Source organism: Chenopodium quinoa, unplaced genomic scaffold (assembly GCF_001683475.1).
Source record: "Chenopodium quinoa cultivar QQ74 unplaced genomic scaffold, ASM168347v1, whole genome shotgun sequence".
Lineage (NCBI taxonomy): Eukaryota > Viridiplantae > Streptophyta > Magnoliopsida > Caryophyllales > Amaranthaceae > Chenopodium > Chenopodium quinoa.
Window position 1 is genome coordinate 1,820,666 of NW_018745281.1, and position 18,565 is coordinate 1,839,230.

General features: G+C 32.0%; 1 pseudogene; it reads right to left on the reverse strand.

The window, feature by feature from the left end:
• Positions 1 to 5,193: 5,193 nt before the first annotated feature.
• Positions 5,194 to 11,676, reverse strand: LOC110711641 (annotated as a pseudogene).
• Between the last annotated feature and the right edge of the window lie 6,889 nt (positions 11,677 to 18,565).

Consider the following 18,565-nt stretch of genomic DNA (forward strand, 5'->3'; position numbering starts at 1 on the left):
TTCATACCCCAATATGCAAGGATTAGGGGGGAAGATAATGTTTATTTCATTATTATATGTAATCCTTGTACATGAATAATAGAATACATTGATGGTTAGTTTGGTACATACATTAGCTTTAATATCAGTGATTAATTTAATAGAGGCGGCCACTTAATTATTAAATATATTTACAATGACATCATCCTGTATATACCAACTATAAATGCTCCCATTAAATTTGACGTCCCGGAAGGACAACATTAGTTGTTAATAAACCTAAAGCACAACTGAAGCGTGATAGTCTAATAGGTTCCGAAGATAACAATCTTCTATCAGGAAAAGAACAATAATTGACAATAGCAAATTTGAGAAAGTGATATATTGTGATAGATCTCTATAAGAGATTATGTTTAGTAAAATTAATATGTACCATGATTATATAAAATACTCCAAAAGAGTATAAAATGTCCAACAAGCTTAACATGTATCAAGATTATAGTCACAACTCCAGCAGAGCATGAGCAATTATTGGATAAAATATTAGTTTGTTGTCTTGGCAATTGTATAAAGCACATGTTGGTGTTCTAATATCACATCATATTCATGGCCATGCACAAAGTAAATTTAATAAAGTGATCACTAGTGTTGGAAAACTGAGCATAATTTAAATTTAGGTAAACGATTGGATGTGATAATTATTTTAGGTCATCCGGGTTTAGTAATTACCCGTTATGAAAACCTAAAGTTTTATTTGATAATGTGCTGACATTCTCTCAATGTTAGATATATGAAATGAATTGAATGGTGAGACATAGCATTGAGATTGAGCTATAACAATTTGTGTTGATGAAAATTTTAAGAGTTAATAGGTTTTGATTTTTATATATACGAAAGAGTAATTGGTGATCAGAAGTTCACCAGAATAACTTATATATATTATTGTCAAGTGTTAGGTGATAACCAAATACACTATTTAAGTCTTCAAAGATCCAGAAAATCACCACCTAGTAGAATTACAAGCAAGTGATTTACGCTTGTATACCAATTCTTTTAATTAGGGTTATTATATGTCAGCACATAAGAAATAGGAGAAGAAGGAAAAATGTAAAATTGCACAACACATGTCTCCCCATTGACATTGATCTCCAGAAGAGAACATATTATGAAAAATGTAATAATAAATACATATGCAATGTAAAGTTAATGAAGAAATGATTCTTCATTGAAATTGTTCTCCAGAAGAGATAAATCTTGTTTAATACAAATCTTCTAAGCGATAAATTTTGATTGTGATCTTCCTAGTGAAATGAATTTTAATGCAAATTTGTATACTAAGTTGGTATAAAATTAGATGCCCCTATTAATGAGATATTTTACCAACTTAAGGGGAGAAGAATTAGCAAAAGTTGGAAAATAAAAATAAATAAATTGATGATTCCTATAATGGTAGTTTGAAAAGTTATATGCCAACTTTTGTCTATATATTATCAAGATATGTTGCACATTTATGATTTGATTTGTATTCAGTTATGACTCATGTTGCATAACGTTGAAGATACATTTTGGTCATATTAAATTATGTGTATACATTGAGATAAAATCTTGCCAATTATACTTGAATCACTACACGTGAAGTGTAGGTTGTATGATCGGTTCCAAAATAAAGATATGTCAAAAATAAAGATTATGATATGTGGCAAGATAGTGTAGCTAACACTTTTTAAGTGTAATAGTGTATAAATACCATAGTGTATGAAATACCCCTAAAGTGGTATAGATATTTGAATTATTACAATAGATGGCCAATGATGTAAGAAATTTATGATGGTACCAATGAGAAATGTATTCAGATATCATTGTCAAAATAGCATACAAATTAAAATTGTACCTTGAGGATTTATATGATGATACCGGTATATGATGGAACCGATAAATAATACTCATATGCATGATAGAATGGACTAGTGAATAAGGGTTCTAAAATATATGTCCATTTTGACGTCGACATAATGATAATCATCAAAATTTTATCATGGACCAGAAGTCCAATAGAATATGGATTTTTAAATCCACACTATACAGTGTTTTGCATTACTTTAAGTCTTATGTTCATGTGCATGTGTGAGTTATAGGTTAATGGATTACTTATTGCATGCATATGAAGTTGTTAGGTGCATTACTCATTGTATGTATTTTGCATAACATCTTATCATGATTTCTATATTTCATATTGCATGCACTAGTTTCTATGCAATAATTGTGTTATATGTGAATGTTCATTCAAAGTATAGTAAGACATATTTGTAACTTTGATGGAAAATTACAAGGAAATATTTATATTCTAATGTGTTTATAGTTGTGATGAAATTATTGATGACATCGATTTAATAGCATGTTATGAATCATTTAAGAAGAGTTCCTGAAGAACTTATGTACGTTGTATTTATATATATTCAGCCCTAAAAATTTTATATTTTGAATATTGTAATTATTATCAAAGTTTTGGTATATTTGACTACATTATTGACATCTTAACCTGAAGTTTGATGAGCATATGAGAGTTACTGAGATCGAGAATTACTATTTGTATTTGCATGAGAATTATCGTGTCAATTATGAAACTTCTAAAGAATATCAATGGGATACTTATACATGAACTGTCTTCTTATGGTCCAGAAGAACCATGATCAATGTATATGATTACATGTGTTATATTATTATATCATACAAGATTGAAAAACAACATTAATAATATCGTGTGTTGTCATATAATTATTAAGGAATGTTTGATCAAATAATGATCATCAATTTCTATTATTTACGGCCTCCAAAAGAAGGCATAAGTATAATTAAGGCAATTTTAAACAGATTTGAATGAAATGTGGACAAATACATGTATTATTATAATAGGTATGGTGATATGAAGACTCACTTGTTCGTGTGAAGATTTGAAGATTTGGGAGGATCGAAAATAAAGGAATGATACTATTCTGATACATTCATTAGGGGGAGAAAATACGCGCTACACTCTTTTTTCCTTAACCATGGTTTTGTCCCATATTGGGTTTTCCTGGTAAGGTTCTTAATGAGGCAGCAACATAAGCGTATTACGAAGAATGATGTACTCTTTTCCCTTAATTAGGTTTTTATCCTAGAGGGTTTATAATGGACATCAAAGGGGGTGTGTTATGAAATATTGTTGGATGCCCATTATATTCCTGTACTCTCTGAAATATTCTAGGTCTAGAGTTTAGTGTTTCCTAAGAAAACCCTAACTATTGTATATGTATATATATATCCCCTACTTAGGATAATATACTGATTTATTCTCTCCGATCCCCAATCACCCTCCTATTCTCTTTATTTTATAATAATTTGTTTGATTATTGCAATATGATTAATTTTGAATGAATTGATACTTTATTCGTTTTTGAATAATTGAAATAGTATTTTGTAGTTTATACCCAAATTAGTAGGAAAATCAAAACTGAGAACTTTAATAGTACAAAGTAATATTTCCACAATGTATTGTAACTTTGTAAGTGATGTTGTGAAAATTAATTATTTGGAAACCACACAATCACATAGATATTACCCGATTAACTATGTGATTGTATAAAAAGATACTCCGTATTACCCGATTATAAACTAGTTTTGCTCGCACCTAAGTTTATTTGATTTTAATTATTGTATATTTGAATCATTGACCTATAATAATAATAATAATAATAATAATATGTAATATTGATTGATTTTAATACTACTAATTTGTAATCAAACTCCAAAGATTATAAACTTAATGAGGAAACCTATCATCTAATTAAATATTTCATTACTGCTATAAGTCATTATTTAGTTTGTTCCATGATATTATCGCTTTTACTAATTAGTCCGTACTATAGAGTAGGGAACAATTTTCCTAAAAATTGCTTAAATGTAAATTAATTCCTTATTTGCGTCGGTTTAAAAACTTATTCCCACCCTACTATCCACGTAGGATTGGTGGTAGGTTAATTTTTTTTAATTCTTGTTGATTAAAGAACCACTAACGATGATAGCGGTTATATACTTATATACATTAAAACCGCAAACACCATTAGCGGTTCATTACTAGTAACTTTCTTCTTCATCTTCTTCTATTTCATTCGTTTCAAAAGCTCAATCTACTTTTTTTTTTTTTTTTTTTTTTTTTTTTTTTTTTTTTGGTGTTTCACGCGGTTCACGCTAATCCGGATTCGAGGATCAGTTCTGGGTAGTTAGGTTCCAGTCCCCTCCCAATTGTTTTTGCGGGGGATTGAACACACAATCCTCCCTACCAAGTGTAGTCCCAATCACCACTAAACCAACAGCCAATTGGTAGCTCAATCTACTTTATCAATTTGTAGAATTTTAGTTTTTACAACTACTTTATTATTCACTCTTTCAACCTTCGAACCCACCTCTGTTATGAAGAACAATTACCCATCTTCTCGAAGATTTCTGAACAAAATAATAATCACGAAAATACCCATTAACAATTCAAGGTTTTTAGCATGTTTTTGAGTAATTTGAAGGGCAGTGATAGTAATTTCACTCGCATTGATGCTGCAAATCCTGCTTTACAAAGTATGGGTGCTCTGTATTTAAGAGGGTGTAAAAGTATGACTGATTTAGAACTGTCATTTGTGATCTAATCTTGGCCATCTGTTGCTTATGGGAGCTTATAGATCTAATTAAAAGAACCGCTAACAGTGTTTGCGGTTTTAATGTATAGAACCGCCATCACCGTTAGTGGTTCTTTGTTGGACAAGAATTAAAAAAAATTAACGAACCTTCCACCAATCCTACGTGGACAATATGGTGGTAATAAGTTTTTAAACCGACGCAAATAGGGAATTAATTTAAATTTAAGCAATTTTTAGGGAAATCGTTCGTAGGAGTATATAATTGATTTAGAATAGATATTTTTTTAATTGACGTGAATTGCTCTTAAATCAAAAAACTCGTCATTAGTAAGTTAAAACTACATATACCTTACACCTTACATTGTTGGATGGTACATGGCTGTGGTTCTTAGCCAACAGCCATCTTTAACAAACACCCCGGGCACTCTAAGGAGAGCAGCTCAAGAGTCACTCAAGATCATCCCGATTGCTGAGTAGACCAATCGGGATGAGGACTTGAATTTATTTATCAGTTTATAGCTTGATGTTTGTGCAATTATGCCTAAACTTAACAAGGAAATCCCAAGTTTCATTAATTTCCTTCAAAAACAATTAATACATGCCTGTGAAGTGTAAATAGCTTATAACAAACATGTTTAGCAGCAAGCCAGCAACCATACAAATGGAGCAATTATCCCCTCTTAGACAATTAGCAATACTAAAAAAAATTATACATACTGAATTGAATACATTGCTAATAACTATTAGAGCCATGAGGATTGAATATCGAGGAATGAGAAATCAAAATTCAATGACCAAAATTGAACTATTCTGCTTCTGTTGATAGTATGTCATGAATATGCAGAAATTACGCTGAGTCTCAGCAGAAGACTTAGTGTGGTTAGCTTCTGCCTTTCTGTAGCTTTTGCGCTGTTGCTTGTTGAAGAAGACCGACTTTCTGTGTTAAAGCTTGCAGACAAGGTTTCAAGGCATGAAACTAGCAATACTCATGAGCAGGCTTTTGAAGGAAAGGCTTGTAAGTCATCAGAAACCCAAGAAGTTCAACCACATTAAGTACGAAGAAAACCATGTGAGTTCCTGCAAGCAACAGATTACAAACAGTTAATACTAAAAAGTGCCATGTAATTGTAAACTACGATAATTATCCTGCGATTGTGAGGAAACAAAACATACCAGGAAGGAGATTAGCCATTTGACGCGTTTGTGCCCAAGAGAGACTGCAAATAGGAAATTCAGAACATTAGAGTGATCAATGCTTAATACATGATGCTATAATTAATCCCTTTCATAAATGCACTGATCAGAGGTACAGAATCACTAGGCTCAGATGCAAATCATGCAAGTTATGAAGAGCAGTTCCATTGTTTGCAAACTGCATGTCCCGGTGAATATGTAACAGAACTCTGACCATCTTTCAGGAATCAGGATCCATTTCAGACTATTCTTTAAACTACACAGAATGGCATGGATATGAACACTTGACACTTTATTTCGGACCAAAATGGATATCTTTCGAGTCCTACAGTTGGACACATTTTCTTTTCTGAAACTGGTACCCAAGTCTGAGTAACAAATTATCAATAAATGAACCATTGGCGTTTATCAAATTATCACCATGGCTTATTTAAAATTTTCAAAAAAAGGAGGCGGAAAACAAACCAGCAGCAATTACATGTTCAAATTAGGTGGACTCAAATGGAGACATGGAGTACTAGACAGGACACATGTATTGCATAGAAGAGAGCATTAACCGCATTCACTCCTAAGCTATGAAGAACAAGGAAACTTACAGAGATCCAGCAGCAGCAGGACCAAGTGCTTTGCAAAAAGACATGATACACAAAGAAAGTCCATTTGCAGCTCCTCTTTGATGTTGGTTCTGGTATTGAAACTCAAGATATTAGTAATAGATCCTGACTGGCTTAATGGTGACATAAATCGCAAAATCTAAGCAGAATGAAATAAATTACCACAGCTCTATTTTGCAAGAGGAACAATCCAGTAGTGATTGAAACCTGACATTTAAGGAAGTTAGAAGAACTAGTTATCTATGTCTGATACTTCGTCCATCCCATTGGACTTTTGCACGGGATATAATGAGATTGATTAAGTAAAGAGAAGAAAAAAACGGTTGTAGGGCCCAACTTATAAGAAACAGTAGAGAATTTTTTTAAAATATATGAAGTATTGCATAGTTTATTATTGGACAAATAAAGTATATGTACAGTTATTTATGGGATGGAAGAAGTATTGTTGTAGGCTTGTAGCAAATGATTGTATAATAACACGATTGATTTTGCTTGGAAATAAAATTTACATACCGAAAGCACATTTTTCACTGCAGAAGCAAGATCAACCACAAGTGAGAGACTCGTGCCTCTTAGATTAGCAAAGAAGGGATAACATGACAGCAATGCGATACTGAGAACCTTCATGCCACAACAACAATAATTAGAAGAAAGGTGGGAATATGTCGCAAGTCTTTCATGATGGGAAGAAAAACAAACTAACTCAAAGCCATAACGCTCCAACACGTGAAACTGTGATTGGACCAAGTTTCCTCTCCAAGAACGGGTAGAGAAGTAGTTGACAAAATAACAAACCAATTCCTACAAATTTTGGAAAAAAAAAATGTATAAAATCAGATATATTATATGCTCACTGTATAAAGAGTGCCATCCTTTTGAACAAGATCAATATCGATTACAAATAATTTTTCATAAAACTAAATGAATATTTCAAAAGGACATCAAACCAAGTAGTCTAAAGATGTCATTTGATAAAAGTAGTACAATTAGTTAAATGTCCTCAATTCTTTTACCAATGGACATCTTACAGAAAAGAAATAGCTAATATAGTAATACGTGATATATTTGATAAACAAGTTCAAATGCATTGCAACTATTCTATTGATTGACAGAGCTATACCTGCCACAGCAAGAGCTTGACCAACATCTTCAGTTGATAAACTCAATCCTCCAACAGACTTTGGACTTACAGTCCATAATGAGAATATCTGAGGGAAAAAAAAAATAAAAAAAATTAAATTTCATAATCAAATCATGATAAAATCTGAAGCTGATGTTTCCAATGATGTCTGTATGTCGCTAGATATTCCATATTACCTCAATATATGCCATATCATGTAGCTGGAAAACACAATATACTATGATAGTTGACATTAAAGGCCAATTTTTAAGAAGGCTGAACCATGAATTTGAAGCTCCCTCTTTGGAATTTTGCAATTTTTCAGTGTCAGCATCTTCTATATCACGAGTGATTCTGGACTGTGCCTTCAGCACTAAGCGTGCAAGTGTGCAATGTTTCCTGAAAAAACCAGTGAATGCAGGTAACGATTGAGTTATTCAATAAAAGTACAAGTGGTCAGAGAATGCATTATAAAGAGATGGACAAAGAGACTACCGGGAGCCAGAAGCAGAGAACGAATACACACAACGCAAAGATTGAAATCACCAAAGAAACTTAGAAGTACGGGAACCTACAAACCACAATTCAATTTGGAGAGTATTAATATAAAATAAAGTAAATGCTTACATCTAGAAGCATTAAGGCTATGTTTGGTTTAAAGGGAAAAGTTATGAACTGAATTTTATTTTCAAAAAGAAGTACCCTCAACAGAAACTAAATTGTAAATTGTATTTCCTTCATTTGTTTTCTAGAAAAATATAGAGAGAAAAGGTAAAAAGGAAATGGAGGGGAGGGGAGGGAAGGGGAGTGGAGGGAAAGGAGGGGAGAAGGAAGGTATGGAAAAAAAATGTGACGTTCCTTTCCTAAATATGGAAAACAAACAAATGATTATCCTCACAGATTTACAAACCAAATGGAAGGAAAAAAAAATAGTTTTCTTGAATAATGATTTTCCTTCTTACCAAACACGGCCTAAAAGAAGTAAGACATGGAATAAGGGGGAAAAGGACTTTACCTCCCGAAAATTGATTCTTGAGAGAATACACTTGGAAATTTGTCTGCAGGCTGTAAAAAAGTATTCAGATGTATAACAAAAGATTGACAAGAAAAAAGGCAGAGAGGTACAATAATTATTTGTAAAATTTGACAAAAATAAGGGAGATATATGGAGAAAAATTGCATGTATTGATGTATACATAAACCAGAAAAGATAAATGAATTTCATCGTTTTAGCAGGAAAGAAATTCACCTGTGCAAGATAACCACCAATTGCAGGGCCTATGACCAAACCAATACCCCATGAAGAAGTCATCTGTAATGGATTAAACTCTCACTCAACATTGCTAAGCTACTCAGCAAGAATTGCAACAAACAAGCACAAGTTAAGAATCATACCATTGCCACCCCTAAAGCTTGATGCTCTCTACGGCTAACTTCAGTTGCATATGCCTGGCCAGTGAGTTCAAAATTTGAAGTAATCAGAAAAGTTATACAGAAGACGCAAATTGTTGATTTTGAAAGAATGAAACAAAATGTATAAAAGATCCATATAATGAAAATATGTACATAGATTGTAAGTGCACACAAATTTTCCATATCAATTCAGTTCTCTGTAAGACGGCAAGTGGAAATCGCCTAAGGTGATCATCTTTGACAAGTTTGGCTTTATATAGTGTAAAAAGAAATATACATTCTCGGCATGTTGCAATAAATTTCTCTTTTGGCTTCACTTACTTGGACCCTTGGAGAAACTAAGGAACAGTGTTAAAATAGAACTACATAGCAATTTAGAAACGCCATAATCAAGAGATCTCATCATCACCATAACTTTTAATTTATCAGGCAGTTTCGAAACCTTACAATGAAATAAAAGATCAATCCATGACTTTAAAAATTCACAAAATATATGAGAAAAATATGTTAAGAATAAATGAAATCATGTGTATCCTGCACAAACTAAAGTTATTAAAGAAGACACTATAAATGTTCATCCATTAGGATTTCTCAAGAGTCCTGTCTAAAACCAATAGAACCTGCTAAGGCAGTACAATCAATTTCCTTAGCATTTTTACTATCACCAACGCATTCATTCCATCCAAGACAACAGAAAGAATGTCAGCAAAGAAGCTGCCATAAACATAAGGTGAACATACCCTCATCGGACCAAGTGTACCACAGAAAGCACCAAGAAGCAATCTTGAAACAAGTGCCATCCAATAATTTGTGCTCAGGCCAAACATTGTGTTGAATATAACCCTGTAATAAGCATATACTGTAATGTCAGTCTACAAAAGAGACAAGAGATCGATCATAATGGAAACGGTACATATGAGGGGAGGACTGGGGAGGAAAGATTCAGAAGGCCCTACTTACACTGATAATGTGCTCAAAATCATGACAGGTTTGCGGCCATAACGATCAGCCACCATTCCCCATAAAACAGCCGTCAATGTTCTCCCAACCATGAATGCAGATCCTTCACCATACAGAAAAGTATTATATTGAAATGTGAACTCCGTTTGATAATATATCTCCATACATTATTCCTGTCCAAAATGTCAATGCAATAAAACTTTGCTTACCCTCAAAACCGGCATAGAAACTAACATCTTCTTCCCGTTTTGCAATATTAAAGTCCCTCACCTAAACAATACAATAGTCATTAGATTCATAGAGCTAGCAAAAATTGTGATTGTGAAAAGGCAAAAACTTGTATACAACAACCTTAATCACCCCAATTTACATTTATATCAACTTCACAACTTTTGGGGTAATTAAGCATGTCATAACAATACTTTTGTTTTATTCAAGACCTAATGTCTTGAAAATAATAAGGCATTTTCTTCAAGTAACTGGTCCACCACAGACATCACCAGAACAAAAAGACTACATATAACCCAAAAACAGTACTCACCATGTAGTAAAGGAAGGGAAATATGGATGAAATCGGCAAAGCTGAAACAGCAACAAAGCAAGTGACACATGTTAGTATTACAATACAAACCAATTAAACGAGAAGTTAACTAAAAAGATTAACGAAGGCGTAAGACAAATATTATTATTAACAATCTCTGTACAAGCAAATAAGTTAAAATTAATCAAAATTTAAATCATCAATCAACCACATTGAAAAATTAGTCCCATATACCAAATATGTCACTCAAACCAACAAAATCATATACTAACTTCCAAACCCAAAATCCCAACAAGATTAGAAGCAAAAGCTCAATTGAAGTTCCCAAAGTCGCTTTATTAACAGCAAATCAGGAAATGATTGGAGAAATCAATTATTAAAAACAAATCTTCTCAACATAAAAAACAACAACATTCCAATGAGGACCACATTATGTTTCCTTGATTCATGAAAATAACACCGTACATTCATTAAAGTTACAGTATGTTCTTTAATCTTTCAATCATTTAATCATAAAAGTTATGTTGTTTTTCTCAAAGTTAGCTTCTTTATCATGCAATTCAAGAACAGAACACCGAAAAAATAACACTGTAAAATAAAAATTACTCTGTATTAATAATAAAATGCTAAAAAAAACACAAAATTCAAGAACCCCACATAATAAAAACAAATAAACAAATCATGAACAACATAAACATATATCAAGAAAACAAAATAAACCCAAAAAATCAACATTAAAAGAAAGAAAATATAAGGAAAAAGAGGGTTACAAGAACAAAGAGTAATAATCCAAATGAAGAAGAAATGAAGCAAAGGAAGATTTGGGTTTTCAGCTTTTCGCTTCTCAACTTGACAACCAGCGCAATCTTCATTGTAATAGTAATCCTTCAACAACAATGGAGCTTTCTTTTCCGCCATTGTTAACCAATTTAATTTTCTCTTCAAAAATCTAACCTTTATATAAATTTATTAATTCCCTACTACACTTAACTAAATTGAATTCTACCACTACAAAAAAAACAACAAAAACAGATTTTGCATACAAAAAAAAAAAAAAATCAATTTTTATAAAAAGATGGAGAAAAAATAGTGTTGGAAAAAAGAAAAGAATAGCATTTATTTAAAATGATTCGGAGTTTGTTAAACTGGTATAAAAAGAGCAAGTAGTAGTAGAGAGATCTAGTTTGTCGGGTACCTAGGAGGATGTCGTAAGAAACAAAGAAGAAGACAGATTAAATGTGAAATATAGTATTGGATCAACGTGTCGTATTTTGTTTGTGTTTTTGTTGTTGGATGATATGCTTGCTTTTGTTTAAATTTCCAATTAGATGGGGTTGCAGGATTGAGATGAGACTACGGTGGTTTCTACAATTTCGTATTGTCTTCCTCATTTTCCGTTTATATCTTTGGTTCTTAAGTTATTATCACTCCACCGTACTCACTTGATTGTACACTGTATTTTGAAGTAAAATGTGGATGGGAGTAAGTACAAGGTAAAAGTGTACAACATGTCAAATGTCAGTTTGGGTAGATTTTTGAATCAGGTCGAGTTGAGTAGATTTAGTTGAATCAGGTCAAGTTGAGTCTAGTCTAAATTAAAGGTTAAGCCGTGTTAATAAATCATTGTGTCCATACAAGTGATACAACTAAATATCTAAGAGGGTGTTTGACAATCAGCTTTTTGCATGACTTTTTAGTTTGGTCAAATAACCAAAATGACCAAAAAAAATATGTTTGGTTGATGGTTTTTTTTTTTGTTGGCTTTTAAGCTGGATTTTCAACCATAAGCTAAAAGCCAATAGAAGTAGCTTTACCATTGGTTTTTGGCTTGTTAACCTGCTTTTCCACTAATTAACAGCTATTAGTCACAACTAATTTTGCTAAATACTTTTGTAAATAACAGGCTTAAACAACCAACTTAAAAAGTCAATCTATACAGCTAATACTTCCAGCTAGTCAAACAAGCCTAGCAAATTAGCCAATAGCCAAAAGTAAACCGTCGATTGCCAAACAACTCCTAAGTCAAAGAGTGTACGTAAATAATGGAGATAAATAATGCAAATATTTAAAAACGGAGAAAATTGTTCAATTACGCACAATTCGTAAAGTGATTAAATAATGCAAATATTTAACAACTCCTAAGTTATTCACCTAAAGGTCAAGTCAGATTGACTCACCACCTTCTGTTTTTCTATTAGCATATCATGAAAAATCGATTTTGATCATCATTGATCTTATGCCATTATGGCTAAGTACGGATCATATCATTATGGTCAAGTCATTAGCAAACCAGATTTGACTTCAATTTGAACAAAAACACGTACTTAAGGGTCAATTCATTTCCTCCTCGGCCCCCACCTAGCTAACAACTACAAGTGGTAGGGCATTTAAGGGATGGTGTATCATTCAAATTATTTATGGAATAATTATTTCATTCAAAAGATACCTAGAAATCAAACTAACCATATAAGTTTGGTATCTATGAATCAAACTTAAACAAAGTTCAAATAAGAAAAGATAAAAATGATTATAACGCATCCTAAGGCTTAGAAGCACAATAGTGTTGCGGGTTACATGGACACTTCATTCATCTGTCGTGTTTGTGTTGGACACCGTGTCAGACACCGACACTCGTGAGACACACGACTATACGTCTCGGACTGTATTCTATTATTATATAGGTTATTCAACTTTTTTTTAATGAGAAAATTTTAGTAAAGTAAGATAAATAAGGTAATTGTTAAATAATTTGGGTGCCTTCATATATACCTCATTGTTAATATGATAAAGTATGATCTAATAAAAGGACAAAATGACAAATATATAGTCAAATTCATTTTTTAAAATATATTATATGAATTTTAACATTTCGTACTCGCGTCTCTTATTTTGAGATAGACGTTTTCCCGTATCCATTTCGTACCAGTATCTGTGTCAGTATCCATTCTTTACAACCTAGGACTGTCGCCCTAGCTTATTAGCATAGAAACTATGTGGTGTAATTTTATTCATTTATTATTTTATTTTTTTATAATTACGAGTAGAAGTTATTGACAGAGTAATAGAAGGGAGTTAATATATACTAAAAAATACATTAGTATCAAAAGTTTTAATAAATTATACAAGTACTTAATTGATTTTGCAACATAATAATTAACTTATTCATAAAGCTAAATTTGTAGGTCTACGATAATAAGACAACAAAGTTTTTACTTGTATACAAATTTGAAAAGATAACACCATAAAATTTTACAAATAAATCTAAAAATAAAAAAATTAAATAATGTGGCCACTACACGCATGGCTAAAAATTATTTGTATCTCTATTATACGAGTATTAATCAACTATTGAGTAATTTTATATCCACCTAAAATATCTGTGATCCTTAACTTTAATTTTTTCTTGAAATTGTTGTATACTATTCTAATTAGTCATGCATACTGTGCCTATAAATCTAGTACTTTTATATTCAGTGGATGCATATTAAAAAACAATCCCATACGCCTCCAAGTGTACCAGTATATAACAAGACCAAAAATTCACCAAAACTTTCCTTTTATATTAGCCACCACCTCAAACAAAAAAAAACAAAACCAAACAAAAAAAACGTGCAAACACAAAAACCCCACATAATATAACATTACCAAAAACGACCAATATTTCTCAACGACAAATTTAGAAGAGCTACTTTCAAATTTCAATGTCAAAATTATAGGCCTGCACATAATAATAATACTCCTAGCAATCTGTAATAAATTAAATGCATTTTATTAGTTGGTTTTATTTGCTAAAAAGTTATGCTAAAAGCTATTGTTTTTATTCCTACTAGTAGCCTTAGTGTAGTAAACTTTGGGGCAACTATCGCCATTTTTGGAAAAAGTCAATGATTTCTCAAACCATAAACTAGAAGTTAATGCATGTGATGAGTGCTTCATATATTCATGACTTATATTAGTAAAATAATGTAGAAAAAAGACTTAATTTGAAAATTGTACGTAAGACAAAGTAAGAACGTTATAGCTTTATAGGAGTTTTAATTGGATTCTTAACTATACAAAAGTTGACAAATAAATAGAGTTATATAATAGCTTAGAGATTAGATTTTTGAAGCTATTCCTCATATCAACTTGTTCCTCTTTTTGACAAATAAATAATATAGATTAGAACAAATAATGTATAAAGATGGCTCTGGCTCGTGCCGGGTCCACATGCTTTGGGGTAAGTTAGGCTCGACCCATGGCTCGGCTCACGAGTTTCGTGCCGGGGTAAAGTTTTCGAAAGGTTGCGTGCCATCGTGTCGGGCTTGCGTGCCTAAGCAAAATTGCATTGATTTTAACATGCTTTGTCGTGTCGGGTACGACCGTATTGTGCCTTATTGTGCTTCTCCCAAATAAAGGCGGTCCAAGACCCAAACGCACAGTAGCGTGTCGTGCTGTGCTTTTTTCGTGCTGGGCCGGGCTAACCCAGAGACCCGACACGACCTAGTGCCATCTTTAATGATGTGTATGAAATTTGATCTTAATCAATCTTAGCTTAATACAAAGTACTCTATGATAATTCAAACAACTAAGTTGCTAAGTAATTAACATCCACTAATTTAAGTCAAGCAACAACAAAAACTAACGATAGTCATTTTTACAACAATGTCCGTGCCACCGCTGCGGCCGACACGTAATAAGAATAGTTATAGCAATCCCACGAAGGCCACGAGGAACCCTTACCTAAAGGGCCAAACAGAAATTGTCATTTTATATGTATCATTTTGCTATCTCTCAATTTCACTACTGTATTACATGGATAGCTCCATTTCGATAATTTGCCAGGTATAGTACAATCCATGGTTCATTATGCATATAGGTCGTCAGTTCGTCACAATAGCGGGTTCGAGTAAGGTCACGTAATCATGGGCCCATGACCAAGTTCCTTACCTTCCAAAGAAAAGGACTTAAAAGAGTTTTAAATTGAACATTAGTTTGGGCTAGTTTTGAAAATTTGGGGAAATGGAGTTAAAACCAAAATAATTATGAAATATATTTGATTATTTATCATCCCCCTATTCTTTAAATAAGTATAGTACTAGTATGAGAAAACACTTATGAATAATGTGCGGATTGAGGACTTATACCCTTAAAATGTTTGTTTACTTATATGCCCCTATTAATTTGATGTTAATTGTCTCTAAGTTTTTCCTATTTAAGTTTTATGAATAATGTTTGGACAATTATATCCTAATGTTTATTTACTTGTTTGTCCATGTTAATGTTAATTGTCTTTTTTTTTTAAAAAAAAACTCTTAAAAATAGTGTGGATATAATTTGTCGTTTTATCAATAGAGAATTTTATACTTTTTGAACAAAGAAGGAAAGAAGCATTATATTCCCTCCATCCTAGAATATCTGGAACATTGGGACTTTTTTCACTATTAATATATTAGCTTTAACTATAATTTTGACATATAAAAACATATTTTATCATAAAATATGGTGTTAGATGGGTATTAATATAAAGCTTCACAATATAATTTTAAAAATAATTTTCAATAATATTTAATTATATAAAAGTAAAGTCAAACTAGTGCATTGACATGTGTACAATGTTGACTGGGTTAAATATTTTGGGACAGAGACAGTACTGTATACATATATTCTAAAATGTCAATAATCTACCACTATAGCTAGCTACTAAAAATGCCTTGCTAGTTTGGAAACATCATACCCCTTCCATCTGACAGTCTTATGAAATTATTTAATTTAGTTGTCATTTGAATGTGGATAATCCTTATCAAACTTCATTATAATTAACGAAGTATTTTTTCTAATTTAATCTTATATAAATTTATTTTTCCTAAAATAAATAGAAATGAGATGAATCAAACAAAGCATAAGATGGATCCCACATAGAATTATAACTTGTCACGCACCAAACAAGGCTTGGTTCATATGACAAGTGAGAGTGTTTGGAACTATTGGAAGTGGTAATCTCTTAACCATTTTATTTACTCTTAAGTCGTCCCAAGTGACTAATCTTGCAAATTCAAACTAAACTAAAAAATTGTGAAGGTTGAAGTCTTGTCTAAATCTAACTTGTCACTTCCATGCTCATGTCTCTTACGAGTTACAAATAAGCCCCTTAGATAATGATTTCAAATAAGCTATAGTATCTAATTTATAAGTTCGCCTCATATAAGATTTTCCCGCTGATTATAGGTAAATCATGTTATTCGGATTTAAATCTGGATACGAAAATTTTTTCAACTGACGAGAAAGCAATAAAGAAGATAAAATGTAAATTACCAGCAGTAAGGGTAATAACCCAAATGAAGAAGAAATGACGCCAAGGAATATCTGGGCACTCTGCTTTTTGTCTCTGAATTTGACATCCTTCGCAATTTTCATCATAATTATTCTTCTTCTCCTCCAAAACTAACAATGGTTCTTTGTAATCCGCCATTTTCAAAACCTTAGATTATAAAACTTGCAACTTTTTTCTATCTATTATTTGTATTAGAAAAAAAACTCTGCACCAAGAATAACAAAAAAATAAAAAAAAAATTATTTTTATGTTTGTGGATTTAAACTTTAAAGGACAAATATAATTATGAAGAATAGTGAAAAAATACTATTAAATGATGAAAAAAAATACTATTAAATGATGAAACTTTAAAGGTCGTAAGTTTTAAAGGAAAAAAATCTGGTTGTGGTTCGTCCACGAGAATAATATACGTAAAAGTTCTGAATTTATGCAGATTAGACGAGGGCATTGATGTAGCTAAACACAACCTGTCTTATATATTCTTTCTTTTTTCTTTTTTTTTTTTTAGTAATTTAAAATACGTGTAATAATAAATAGCTAGATTTGGCATTAAACATATTTGACAGTGACAGAATTCATTAGCAATTCAAGTAGCAACGATAACTTCGCTTATTCTGTCAAAAAAAGATAACTTCCCTTATAGGTCCAATGACGACTTTTAGGTCCAAACCATACATGAGAAGTTAGAACTTAATAGCATTACAAGAAATTTTGGGATCGATTCTCATCATCTGTCCTTGTGACTCTCTAAACACCGAAAATAAATAAAAAGTAGTGTTGCAGATTACGTGGTTTTGCTGGAACATCGGATAATAGTCATCAAGAGATTGATCTATTTATAGATTCGGTCATACACTCATATGGAGTAACAAATGTTCTTATTTTCTCCTTTATGATAGGTTAGATCTTAGTCTTGAGTAAGGACGGGTTTAATTTTATAATTCATGTATCTTTACTTGGAGTACTAATGCAAACCGCTACTTAAGGTAGTAGCGGTTTGTCTCTAAAGAAAAAATTACCCTAAATGTATTACCGAGTCTACGTGGACTGTATTTTCGTAAATAAGTTTCATTGCAACGCAAAACCGTAAATAAGTTTTTTAAAAGCTATATTTTTGTAAATCATCATTGGTAGTTCGGTACTATGCAATTTATTTAGTATATTGCTAAATAAAGTGCTAATCTTAAGTCAAATATAATCCTGGCCTAATTATAGAGGTGTCAAAATCACATCCGACCCGACCCGATCTGAAAAATATCCAATTAAATTTTAACTCATGTGGACCCAATATTTTAGCATAACTCAAATTTAAAAATAAACCCGATCTAACCGAAACTCATCAAACCTAATTTGAATACCCGAATCGACACCTTTAGGCCTAACATAGATAATAGATTCAATAGTATATTACGAGTATTTGCTATTGTGATTCAATGTGGTCACAACCGTCACACGAATTATTTCCTTGATTGCTGACTTTGACAGCTTGACGTATAATATACGAAGTATAAATTACTAGTACATGTAAATGTTCTTTTTGGTGAAGACTAGTACATGTAAATGTAGCCAGTGTCTCACAATTCAATAAACGTGGATTTGTTTTGCATACTTTACTTCAAACAGGGAGGCAATGCAAGATACCAAGTTACCAAAACTTGTATGAGCATGGTTCAATCTCGAGATAAGACTCCCCTAACCTACGCGTATCTTTAATGTTTAGCCCTGTAATGTTGTCAATGCACCAGTTCTAGGTATAACTGGTGC